We start from the raw sequence: 13,767 nt of genomic DNA, 5'->3' as shown, positions 1-13,767 counted from the left end.
TCTTGACACGACCTGTCTCTCAAACTACGTTTGTGTCAAGTGCAACTGTAGCGAAAATGCACTCTGTTCCTTTGTCCAGATGTTTAACGTGTAACTTGAATAGTCATGCTCTCAACACCGATGGCTGTGCAAGTCTTAAAAAATCAGTAGCTGCCATCCTGTAAAAGACCCCTCTGTTCTCACTCAGCCAGTCAGCCAATCCACTCCTTGTCACTAACAGCATGCTTTTACCTTATTTAGCAGTATGCCCTATGGGACCTTATCACAGGATTTATGGGTATTGAATTAGATCACGTCCACTGGCTCTGCTTTGCCTAACTTACTTGGTACTTCCACAAAGAGATCTAGCATAGCTGTCGGACATGACGTCCACTTGATGAAGACATGCAGACTTTGCTGTATTTTACCATCCATTTCCAAGTGCTGTGCAACACTGTCGTTAGCATGGCCGACTGTAGGCTGTGTCTGCCTCTCCCCTTTCTTTCAGCAGGGGTGCTGCATTTAAAAAATTCCAGTCATCTGTGACCCACCCTGACGCCGATGACTCCTGACTGATCAGGACCAACGCGTCCACAATCTCCTCAGCAATCTCCTTCAGAAATCAGGAATGCAGTCCATCTGGTCTCAGTGACTTAATCCCTTCAGACCTTGCAGCTTCCCTGGCATCTTCTGGTTATTGTTGGCATTTCATTCACTTCTTCCCTACGTGTCTATTAATTCACATATTTTGTTGTTGTCTTCCATTGTGAAAACTGATGCAAAGTACGTGTTCACCTGCACCATTTCGTTGTTCCCCATTACGTCTTCTCCAGTGCACCAATTTGCACTCTTCTCTCTGTTGTCTCTCCACCATTCAGGCGCTCTGCCTGTATTGCTGATGAAGGGCTTTTGCCCGAAACGTCGGATTTTCCTGCTCCTCGGAAGATGCCTGAACTGCTGTGCTTTTCCAGCACCAATCTACTCGAAAATCTGGATTCCAGCATCTGCAGCCATTGTTTTACCTTACTATTCTCTCTGTAACCTTTTAAATATGTGAACAAACTCTTGCACCATTCTTTATATTTCAAGTTCACACGCTTACGTACTAAATCTTAATAACTCATCTTGCCATTTCGGTTGTTCTCTGCTCGTTATTGAACCCTTCCAAATGCTCTAAGTTTCACTAATCTACACCAGATGGTGTTTTTCTTTTGTTTCTGTGCTCTCCCTGTCTTCTCTTGTCAGTCATGTTTGCTTTATCCTCTCTTTAGCATGTTCAGGTGGCGTGAGCAATGGATCCGGTGTTACGAGGCGCTGACGGAATGCCATTTGGACTTGAGATAACGTCCGCCAACTTCTACAGTATAGCACAGTACATGGAACAAGACTGTGACCAGGACACAATGATTGTGAATTTCTCTCCTGGACTGGTAGAGAAGGGTTTACGAAACTGCATTTACAGTGAGTTCAGAGGAGAGTATTTACACACACCAAACCCAAAACAAGGTATATTTGTGTCTTCTGAACTTCTTACCTGGATTGACAGTGATGAATTTTAGATACCCCTTTTTGTTATTTTGCCATAACTCTTGTCGACTGTCTTTATGAGTTTTCCCACCAATTACCATCCCCAGAGCCTGTGACTGTCACAAATCTACTCCATTTTCCTTCTGCTTCTCAGATCATAAGGATGAAGAAAATCTGCTTCATTTTTATTTCCTGATGTCTGTCTGCGCACGCTAAAACATTCATCTACCTTATTTCCCTGCACAAACCCGACCAGCTAAGTTAGTACAGCATAGCCTGTTTTATTAAAAAAATATTTCAGCTGCTGCAGTATTTTGCTATTATTTTCTTGCAGGTGTTTCTCACAGCACTGAGTCTAAAAGTACAGATGTTCCAACGATTAGCTGCTTTCTTACTGAGTGGTGGATGCAGAAACAGATCCATGGCAGCCTGTGTGAGTCTTTTTTTCTTTAATTTTAGTCGCAATTACTGAATGATTGCAACACAAGATAATTTGGCGCATCGTGCCAATGCTGGTTCCCTGATCAGATTAGTTCACCCCACTCTCCCGCCCTTTCATGAGCAAGACTGGCTGATATTGTCAATCTCCAATTGCCTGTGTAGACGTCGATAAATGATCTTCTTGAACTGCTGCAGTCCACGTAGTGCACTTGGTCCCAGATTACTGGCAGGTGAGGAGTTACAGGTTAAACACCTGGAAATGATGAAGGAATTGCAATGGATATCCAAATCAACAACATAAGATTATAATTCTACCCCGTCTTCCATCTGTCAAAATGTCCAAAATGATTCACAGGAATGTGAAAAGGCAGCACTTGACACTGAGCCACATAAAGAGTTGTTTAGACACTTGACCGAGCATTTTTGAATGGGTTCTCTCTCAATTATATTCTTCAAATCAATTTTATAGGGTATTAGAAGGATTGATTTGCACTCAGCAAATTTGGATCAAAGATCACAGCAGAGTCTGACGGAGTCACATCATTTATCCTAACCTGAATAGTATGGTGTTCTGAACAGTAAAGGTACAAACTTCGTTCAAAGTCGGGAGAAACAGTGCACGTGTGTGTGGGCGAGGCTTCAGCTGATCATCTGGCCTGGCAAGACGCAAAGTGAATCAGCACAGTGAGATACTATGCAAATGTCAAGATTATGGAAAAGGAGAAAGTGAGCATCGCAAATGCTTGCAATCAGTGTCGAAGAATGTGGTACTGGAAAAACACAGCCCGTCAGTAATCATCAAATCAGAAGCCCTTCATCGGAAGATTAAATGTCCCAAAAATACGAAACAAGGGACAAAAAAAATAAGAACAGGAAAGAGGTCGTACTTCAAAAGTTAACTGGACTAAAGTTTGAGTCAATTAGACCAGACAGGCTTCATCCCAAAATGTTGAAGAAAGAGGAAAACAATGAGAGAATGTGGATGCGCTGGGAGTCATCTTTCAAGTTATGTGATCTCTGCAAAGTCTCCTGTGGAGTGGAATTCACGTTGGAACCCCACTGTTTTGATTGTTCGGGAAGCTTTTTATCGGGTCCCACACAACATCACAAAACACAATGGGGTTGGAGAAAACGTGCCAGCATTCATTAAGGATTGTTTACCAGCTGGAAAGCATAGAGTAGGAATAAGGGCACTTTTCTCACGTTGGTGTTCTGTTACGGGTGAAGTACCACAAGGATCAGTGACAGCATTGCTGCCTCACAGTGCTAGAGACCGGGGTTCAATTCCATCATCACGCAATTGCCAACATGAATTGTGCACATTCATAGTGTCTGCGTGGGATTCCTGCGGATGCTGCTGTTTCTGCACACAGTACAAATATTCACGGTTTAAGTGAATTGCCCATTATATCCAGGAATGTACAGGCTAGGTGAATTGGGCATGCGAAATGCAGCATTATAGGGAGAGTGTAGGGCCTCATTGCAGTGACTGCATTGCAGAGATTCTATGGTTCAATGCTTGAACCAAATTGTTCCCAACCATTATACATGATTTGGACATTTGGACCTCTTGTAATTTTTCCAAACTTGTTGATGACACCAACTGGATCGGAATGTACATTGTAAGGAGGAAGGTGGGAGCCTTCAAGTGAAGTTTGAGAGCCTCAAGAATGAGTCAGTAAATGGCAGTTTATCCATAACACACGATAGCTCCACAAAAGAATATCAATAATCTGGTTAAATCTGACTACCTTTTCGCAAAGTATCTTGAATTTTCATCATATCCTTGATTTTCTTTCTCCAAGTGCCTTGCTCAACAACTTTATTAAAAAAACATTGAGAAGCTTTCATGTGACAGATGTTAAGCTAACTACTTGTCATTTCCTCCTTGACTTCCCTTCTGTTCTGACTAAATAAAACTCACTGATCTGCATGGGTTGGAGAAACTGAGGACTGCAGATGCTGGAGATCAGACCTGAAAATGTGTTGCTGGAAAAGCGCAGCAGGTCAGGCAGCATCCAGGGAACAGGAGAATCGACGTTTCGGGCATAAGCCCGAAGAAGGGCTTCCTGAAGAAGGGCTTATGCCCGAAACATCGATTCTCCTGTTCCCTGGATGCTGCCTGACCTGCTGCGCTTTTCCAGTAACACATGTTCAGATCTGCATTGGTTCCCACGATGACTCTCCACTGATTTTATAATTCTCATATTTGTTTTCAAATCCATCCATGGTCTTACACCCCATGAATCCACCACTGCTGCCAGCCCAACATTCCTCTGTGCTCTTCCCACTCCTCTACTTCTGCTCTCTGTATTCGAACGCTCCTTACTCCCCCACTGCCAAATATGGATTTTACACTGAATGAGAGAGTCTGAAGCAGTGTTGCATTGCACTAAACACTACAGGCTACTGCTCTTGGCGGTAATATGGAGTTCTACCTCATCACCATGTTATCTAAAAAAAATAGATCAATTCATTCTCATGATATGATGTAGATTCCTGCAAAATACTTGACTATTTTCTGTGTACTGGCAAGTACAGTATCTTTCTCTATCCCCTGTTTCACTTTGACTGTGACATGGCACATTTTACTGCTCCTTTATCCACTTATAACTGTTCTTTGTTTGACGTCTGTACTTCTAGTTTTGTGTGCGATGGGCCAGTGACAGCCTGATGTGCAATTCCAAATTGTTATGAAGGTGAAAGTGTGTGCTGTATCTTTAAGAGAGGGAGAATGTTGTTCTGCACTGAGAGCTTACGAGAGCAGTCTCAGAGTTTACTGGAAAGTTGAAAATATATAACATTTGGCTGTGAAATCGGTACCTGAGTTGGTTACTGTTTTGACGACAATTCAAATTTAACCAACGAGATTCATTTACGTCTCTGTAAATTAAAGGCCAATCGATTTCGAATTTATTATTCTGCCAACATCGAACAAATGAGATAATCCGATTTGGGGGTATAAGAAAGGTAGGCATTTTGAACGTCAGACAGAGTTACTACCATCAAGGGAGAACTACAGGAGGAAAAGAAAAGCCAAAAACAAAAAGATCGATTGCGAAATGAAGGGAAATGACTCTGGCAATTTGTGCAGCTAACACCAAACAAATGCTTGCATGAAAGCTGCTGGATTGCGCTGTTGGATCTTATCATCACAACGATCACATGTGCCCCACACGCTGACAATTGATAACTCCGCAGAATCTCAGTTCATCTGCTGCTGAAACTCTCATTTTTTTGCCCCTTTGATATCATTAAAGGGGACTTTAAATGAAACGGCTGGCAATTTTGCTCGATTGAAAAATTGCAGTTCTGAGGAATGATGTTTTAAATGAACATCAAACGCGACTGTAAAAATTCAGCGAAGGAACAAAAAATGTAGTGACACTGGTGGAAGAGTGCCACAGAGACCAGAAAAACTTAGTGGTATAGTGGAGCTAATGGCAGTTAATCTCTCAATAATGATCAAATAAAAGGGTAGAAATAACAGTGGATTTTCACAACTCCAATGTAGTGTGTCATTGTAATGCGAAATGATTTTTGAAGTGATTTCAAGAGCACTGTTTTGATCAGTCATGGCAAGACAAACAAGAGAGGCACAATAGGAGGAATGGCGTCGGGAGAGCATCTTGGTCGTAGAGATCACAAACCAGTCAGCTTAACGTCAGACTGAAAGCCACAGACCACAAGTATTAGAGTAGTATGGTTGACAAGGTATGTGTTCATTTCACCATGGCAAACTGGTTAAAAGATAAACGTCTGTGGCATTAATGGAAACGTAACAAATAAGGTGCCATACTGGCTTAGTGGCAGGAAATCAAGACGAATTGTTAACAGGTAATCTCTGGTCCATGCCAGTAAAGGCTCCGACATGATGATTGATTTCACAACCACCGGGATTGAAATGGATCGAATGGTTTCCTGTTCCCAATCATGGGATGGGACACGTTTACCCATCAAGACTGACAGCAGCAACACAGACATAATGGTGCCGATGTGCACGTTAGATTATGGAATGCCTCAGTGAAATGGCAGGAGCGATGTAAAGGAGGGTTAGTGACCATGCAAGGGAGGGAAATCTCTGAAAGTGCGTGGGTTTGAATTCTGATTTATGAAATGGAGAAGTGTGATATTCCGCATAAGTAACCAGTGTTGCGGAATATCATATAATCTCGTGTTCCCAGGGCTAAACTAAGAGAGACTGAGTGGCGCAATAGTGAAGATCAAACTGGAAATTGGCATGAGGATGAGCCCACTGTGACGGTATAAAGGTGCATGAAACGCCGGGGCTGGGACTCCAACCTCACCTGTCGTACCTTCTCTTGACATGGAGCAAGGAGCATTGTGATATCAGATTGGGACCTCCAATTTATATGGAGCGGCTTCTGTTGGCATAAAGCAGGGGGCATTGTGGCAGCAGGCTGGAAGTTCCAACCTCACCTGGAGCAGATTGTATTGATAAGGAGCACGGACCGATGAGACGTAAAGTTGGAGAAAGGATACTCAGTTATTTTAATCTGAATTAAATTAGTATTTAGCAGAACCCATGTTTGTAGATTGAGTGAATATCTGTCCCAGGGAAATCTCGCAAAAAGAAGGAAAAATGTGGCAAAGATTCAGCTCGTGGAGGAGAATCTGTGCAGAAAGAAACGCAGGTAATATTTTCTTTTTCTGCCTTTATCATAAGACTGACTGCGTATTTGGTTAAATTGCAGAAGTGATTTTCAGCTCGTGCCATGATATTGTATTTCCTGAAAACCCATACAAGTCATTAAAGCGAACTAAACTTCCAAAAATTAACGGTATATAACTAGATCAAAGGGAGAGGACAGAGGGTGGTGCTGGAGGGTTGTTTTTCAGACTGGAGTCCCGTGACCAGTGGAGTGCTAGAAGGATCCGTGCTGGGTCCTCTACTTTTTGTCATTTAACTGGAGTTGTGGTGGACAGCGAAGAGAGTTACCACAGAACAGGATCTTGACCAATTTGGCCAATCAGCTGAGAAATAGCAGATGGATTTTAATTCAGATAAATGTGAGGTGCTGCATTTTGGGAAAGCAAATCATAACAGGACTTCAACACTTAATGGCAATGTCTGAGGGAGTGTTGCTGAACATACAGACCTTGGAGTGCACGTTCATAGCATCCTGATGTTTGAAATTTAACTTGAAAGTGGAGTCGCAGGTAGATAGGATAGTGAAGAAGGCGTTTGGTATGCTTTCCTTTATTGTACAGAGTATTGAGTACATGAGTTGAGAGGTCATGTTGCAGCTGTACAAGACATTCGGTAGGCCACTGTTGGAATATTGCGTGCATATCTGGTCTCCTTCGTATCGGAAAGATGTTACGAAATTTGAAAGGGTTCAGAAAGAAATGAGGATTCTGTCAATGTTGGAGGATTTGCTAAAGAGGGAGTGGCTTAATTGGCTGGGACTGTTTTAGCTGACGCGTCGGAGGCTGAGGCATGACTTGTTAGAGGTTTTCAAAATTATAAGGGTCAAAGATATGGAAAATAGAAAGAGTCTTTTCCCTGGGGTCTGTGGGTCCAAAATTAGAGGGCATAGTTTTACGGTGAAAGGGGAAGGATATACATGAGACCCACTGGGCAACGTTTTCACACAGAGAGTAATAAGTGTATGGAATGTGCTGCCAGAGGAAGTGGTGGAGGCTGGTACAATTGCAACATTTAAGAGGCATTTGGATCGATATACGAATAGAAAGGGTTTGGAGGGATATGGACGGGGTGATAGCAGAGGGGACTAGATTGGGTTCGGATATCTAGTCAGCATGGACGAGTAGGACCAAAGGGTCTGTTTCCATGCTGTGCATCTCTCTGACTCTATGACTCTATTTGATGTTGCCATTATGCTCGAGTTTATCTTGATTTATGGAGGAAAAGCTGGAAACTAATGTTGAAATTTACAGGATCAACGATGATCCCATTCAATGACTGAACAGACAAGAGGCTGAATAGAAGCTTCACCATGACAGATATGTTTTCATTATGAAGCGCGCTGAAACACAACGTGGGGAGGATTGGACTGAAGCAGTGGTGGTGATTTTCTTTCCTGGTTAAATTTTTGAATATGACTGCTATTTCTCCTGTCCTTGTTAACATCAAAACTCTGAAGCATGAAAGCGTGAAGAACATATGGGGCAAGTGGCTCAAAGTCTAACGTGCCTGACTCAAGATCAGAACATTGTAGATTTCACTCCGCTCTAGCTCGAGGTTAACACAGGTATTCATTACACTCACAACCTAATCTTCCTCATTGTTCTGAAGCCGAGATGAAGCTTGAGCTCCTGATATGCAGACACGAGAATCCCTTTGAGTACACATTCCGGAGAACATCACAGTCAACGTCGCAGCGTCATCACAAGTGAGGAAGACCAAATAGTCCCACACACTGCGAATCGGCACTTTTCAATTTCACAGAGCCATCGACCCAATCGCTGCGGCTCATAGTAATGGCAAGGAAACAAAATAAATATCTCAGTCTCATGTTGGTTCATGGAGTGCCGAGGCACCTTCTCCTTCTTTAAGAGGCTGGAACATTAACTCTGATGTTCGTGGAGACATTGATTGATTCGAAGCATTGAAAGGAATCCTATCACAGATGCCCACGCTGTTGATGCTGAACAAAACAGCCCTTACTGGGAATTAAACCAGGGCTGCAGTGGTAAAAGTGCCAATTCAGAACCACGACATGACCAGGGACGAGTACAGCGGTCAGAGGCACGTAGTGTGACAGCCCTCAAATGTGTTGGACGCGTTCACTGCAGAAACAACCGCTTCACTATCCTCATTCCATTTTCCATCTCTTTGCCTTGTATGCCTTAACATCACAAATACAGATTGAATATCTCTGAAGGTTGTGTTGATTTCATCACAATGAGTTGCAGATTTATCCATCACCACTGGTGGATAAAGGTTTTCCTGCTTATCTACTGAAAACGTTCTGCCTCGTACATTTATCGACTCCACTTGGCGTTTGTCCGAGAGGAAACATTTCTTTCAGCCGAACATGCCTTTATCTCTCATTGTTCTGCACATTTCAATCATGTTTCCTCACAATCTCCTCTTCTCCATTGAAAGTAGAACAGAAAAATTGATCGTTTCCAAAAAAAATCACCCTTTGCTAAATATGCATTGTGTCATTTTCCTGAGCCTGATGTTCCAGTGATCTCTGGAACATGTCAGTAAAAATTGCTACATGAGCACTGATGTAACTTACAACGGCAGTATGTAAATGGATCGATTGGTTTTAAGGTCCTAATTGTGGGATTGGGTCACGTTCGCCCAACAACATTGACTGCAGCTGCACAGACTGAACAATGTCAATGCGAGTGCTTGATAGCCAAATGCCTCAGGGAAATTGGAGAAGGAACCTAAAGCAGGGTTAGTGATCGTGGGATGGGGAGAAATCTCCGAGAAGTGGTGCGTTTAAATCCTGATACATAGACAGCAGAGATGTGAAAGGGCTAGGGTTTGAAGGAGCAAAATCATCACCTCGACGAATATTTTCATGTCAAAAAAGATTGATTCGCTCCTGCTTTTGTGAAGCATGTCTTACTCTGCATAAAACGGTAACAAGTGACAATACTGGAAGTCAAATTGGAGACGAGCTTTCTGCTGCCACTACGCAAAGCACTAACCACTGCACGATACCGGCACCGCATGGAATAGCATGATGCAAAAAGCAGTAAAGATAGTGGCAGAGGATATGTTAGGAACAGGACTACATGAACAGTAGGAATATTGACAAACAGTGACTGAGAAATGCAAACTCATGGTTGGCTGAATGGTTAACTTCGGTATCTCTAGAGCCGATGGATATTTCATCACTTAGTTTGTTGAAGGCGAAGATTGATATAGTCCTCCAGAAAATGAAAGCATCAGGGAATAGCGCAGGGAATTGCTGGAATATATTTCTGCAAAAGAAATGTAGTTTACCATCGGTTGCTTTAGCAATTTCGTCATGCAAGGAAGAAACCATTGCTGTGGAATATCATATAGTGCCAGGTTTCAGACCTGGAATACGAGAAACTGTGTGGTGCAGCAGCGAAGATCAAACTGGAAATGCGGATGGGGATGAGGTAGCGGATATGAGTTCAGAAATGAAATCTTTGAGTGTGAAATATTTCACCGAAAGTACAGAGTGAATTGAAATGCCGGGGACTGGGAGTTCCAACATTTCGTGGAGCAGTTTCTATTGACGTAGCATACGTCGCATCAGGCTGGGAGCTCCAACCTGAACTGCAGCAGCTTCCATTGACACGAAGCAGGGAGCACTGGGATATCAAGCTGGAAGTTCCAACTGTATCTGGAGCAGATACTATTGACATCTGCACTGAGAGAAATGGAGGTAATGTTTTCGCTCTCTGAGCTATCCCATATGGCTAACTATGCTCTGGGCAGAAAGAGAATTTTTTTGCTAATTTCATTTTATTGAATTTCTTGTAAACTCGCACAGGCCGTTAAAATACTTTCAGACTTCGAAAATTAGCTTGAATACGATGTTGTGATTAGGCATTAGTTGATCAAAAGTGATGGAGCAAAATCAGTGCAGTGAATTTGAAATTCATCACATGAGCGGAGATCCCATTGAATGGCTGAGTAGACACAAAGTGAATGGAAGTTTCATGAGGATGAATGACTTTTCGTTACAAAACCTCCCGCTGCACAAAGAGTGGATCATTGGAGTGAAGCAGTAACGGTGGTTATTTTTCCTGGTTATTCAACTTTGAACATGAGTCCGATTGGTCATGTCTGTGTTTAGATCACAACTCTGCAGAATGCCAACCTCAAGCACGTGCGAGCACAGTGTCACAATGGATAATGCGCTTGGTTACGGTCCAGAGATTGTAGTTAAAGTTTCGACTTGGTTCAAGAGCAAGACTGGCAGGCTTCAAATTCACATACAAGTTAATTTACCGCACAATGTAGCACATACAACGGGCCAGTGGCGCAATGGATAACATACCTAACTACAGATCTACTGTGTGGAGCTTCGATTCCAACCTGGCTTGCGGGCAGCGCTGACTTTACTGCACTTAAAACTGACTGTTCTGAAGCCGAAATGATCAAAACAAACCCAACTCCCGGACTGAGAATCAAAGCCGGGTGACAGCGAAGAAAGCGAAAAAAGTGGACCTGCTAGCCCACCATGGACAGCTACACGAATACCACGTATGTGTAGAATGACAGCCCTCAAGGTCGTTGTACATGCTTTCGTCAGATGCAATCGCTTGACTATCTTTATTCATTTTCATCACTTGGCCTTGTATGCATTAACAACTCAAGTTCAGATCCGTGTATTTCTGAAGGTTATGTGGGTTCGCCTCTGCGCATCCCTTCAGACAGTGAATCCAGATTCAACCATCCGCTTGCTGATGAGATTTTTCTGCATATCTCCTCAATCCTTTCCACCTCTTAACTTCAGTCTACGCCCCTGCTGATCGGTCAAGAGAAAACGTTTCTTTTAGTCTGCATTGTCCATGTCGCTCATTATTTAGTGCATATGAAACATGTATCCTCACAGTTTCCTCTGCCTTAAGAAAACAACCCCAGTCAAAACAATCTGTCTTCATAACCTAAACCTTTCAACTTGGTAAATTTCTGCAAGGTTTCCAGTGCGATCACATGACTCCTGTAATGTGAATTGCAGAACTGCACGCAATATTTGGGGGGAACCGAATGAACAAATGAAATAATTGACTGGAGAAAGCCACAGAAACTTGTCGTTTCCAATAAAACATCTTTTGCTCAATCCTGCGCTGTGCACTTATCCTGAGCCTGATGTTCCAGTAATCTATTGTCCGTGTCAGTAAAAGCTGCTCCATGAGGATTAATTACAGAACAGCTGCATCGAAATGGATTGAATTGCTTGAAGATGTCGACCACGGGATTGAGCATTTTCACCCAAAACAGTGACCGCAGCAGTGCAGAATGAACAGTGTAAATGTGAGTATTATATTGTGCAATACCACAATGAAATGGGAGGGTGGACGTTTAGGCGAATTAGTTCTTGTGGGAGGGAGAGATTTCTCCGATAAAGGGTGGTTATGATATGTGAAACGCAAAGATGTGAGATAGCGGGTGTTTGAAGAAGGAAACTTATCACCACGTATTTTCATGTAAAATAAAGATTGATTTTCTCAGCGTTTGCTAAGCACATATTACATGGAGTAAAACGGGAAATGCCGATTGCTGTCACTGTGATTCGAGCAGAACTTGCTGTGTTTATAATGCCAAGGAAGAACCATTTCATTATCCTGGCGCCACATGGAAAAGCACGATGCAAAAAGCAATAAGGATCGGGGCAGAGGTTATGCCAAGAACAGAAACACACGCACAAAGGAATACTTGTCAAACAGTGACTGAGATGTGGGAACTCAGATTCGGTTGCATATATATAGCTTCTATGTCCGGAGAGACTGTAGAAATTGCAACACTGAGATTGTAGGATGTTACGTTTGCGAGATATCTACAAAACTTCAAAGGGTCATGGGATACTGCAGGGTATCGCTGAAATGTATTTCTCAATAACAGTGTATTTTAACATCGGTTACTTCACCAATTTCCTCACTTATTGACATAATCATATAATGGCATGCCATATAATCCCAGTTCAAGGGCGTGGAATCAGAGAAATTGATTTGCAGTGCACCCAAAACTAATTGGAAATGGTAATGGCGATCAGCGCGAGCATGTGGCTGCGAAAATGCAATTGGTGAGCGTAATGCCATTCTCTGATGATACAGAGGCGCGTGAAATATCGAGGCTAAAAGCACCCGCCTTAACGACAACGGCTTCAATTCCCACGCATCAAGAAGCAGTGGGACTTCAGGCTGGGAGCTCCAATTTCACCTGAAAGAACTTGTATTCACATGGAACACGGAACTTTGGGACATCAGCTGGTAGAATAGATAGTCAACTATTTTATTCTTAAGTAAGTAGTTTTCAGCAGGATACTTGTTTGTGGATTGAAAGAATATCTACAACTGGGACAGTCTAAATTACAAAGAAGAATTCTGCAAAGAGTCAATTCTTAGAGAAGCATCTGTGCAGAGAGATGCAGAGGAATGTTTACGTCATCTGCCGTTCTAATATGTTTGACTTTGCACTGGATTAATTTCCATGAAGGGATTTTTTGCTCGGTTCACAGTATTCACTTTCCTGCATATTCGCAAAAGTCGCTACTGTACTCGAAACGTCTGAAAATTAACTGGTATATACAATGTGGTGATTAGGCTCACATTCCCGTCAGTGATGCTGAAGAAGTGGATTCGAAATTCATCACATCACATTCCATTAAATGACTGAGCAGACAGAGTGTGAATGGAAGCTTCATGAGGACATATGTGTTTTGTTTTGGGAAAATTCGTTGCTTTGAAAGGTGATGAAGATTAGACCGAAGCAGTGACAGTGATTATCTTTATTGCTTGTTCAACTGGTGAATATGACTGCTATTAACCGTGTCCGTATTAACATCACGGCTCTTAAGGCCGTGCATCGGGCTAGTAGCGCAATGGGTAACGCGCCTGACTACGAATCAGGAGACTGTAGGTTCGAATCCTACCTGGCTCGCAGGCAGGGTAGATTTTAATCACGCTTAAAAACTGATTTTTCAAAACCCGAAATAAGGTGTGAGCTCCTCATCTGCAGGAACGAGAATGCCTTCATTAAATGTACCTGAGAACATGAGAGTCAATGTCCCAGCATCATCACAGGAGGGAAGCCGAATAGTCGCGCAGGTGACTTATGGGCACTTTTCCATTTCATAAAGCCACCGATCGAATAACTGTTGCTCGCGGTGATGC

The 13,767-nt window shown here is 42.7% G+C and overlaps 1 non-coding gene across 1 annotated transcript; it reads left to right on the top strand.

The window, feature by feature from the left end:
- The first annotated feature begins 13,461 nt into the window (after positions 1–13,461).
- Positions 13,462–13,534, top strand: trnar-acg (transfer RNA arginine (anticodon ACG)). The gene has a single exon. It is a non-coding gene; the product is annotated as a tRNA-Arg (tRNA).
- The last annotated feature ends 233 nt before the right edge of the window (positions 13,535–13,767 follow it).

Source organism: Chiloscyllium plagiosum, unplaced genomic scaffold (assembly GCF_037043375.1).
Source record: "Chiloscyllium plagiosum isolate Xiang-an unplaced genomic scaffold, Cpla_swu_hap1 HiC_scaffold_45, whole genome shotgun sequence".
Taxonomy (NCBI): Eukaryota; Metazoa; Chordata; class Chondrichthyes; order Orectolobiformes; family Hemiscylliidae; genus Chiloscyllium; species Chiloscyllium plagiosum.
Note: the sequence above shows the minus strand (reverse complement) of the source record. Positions and strands in the feature narration are given on the sequence as shown.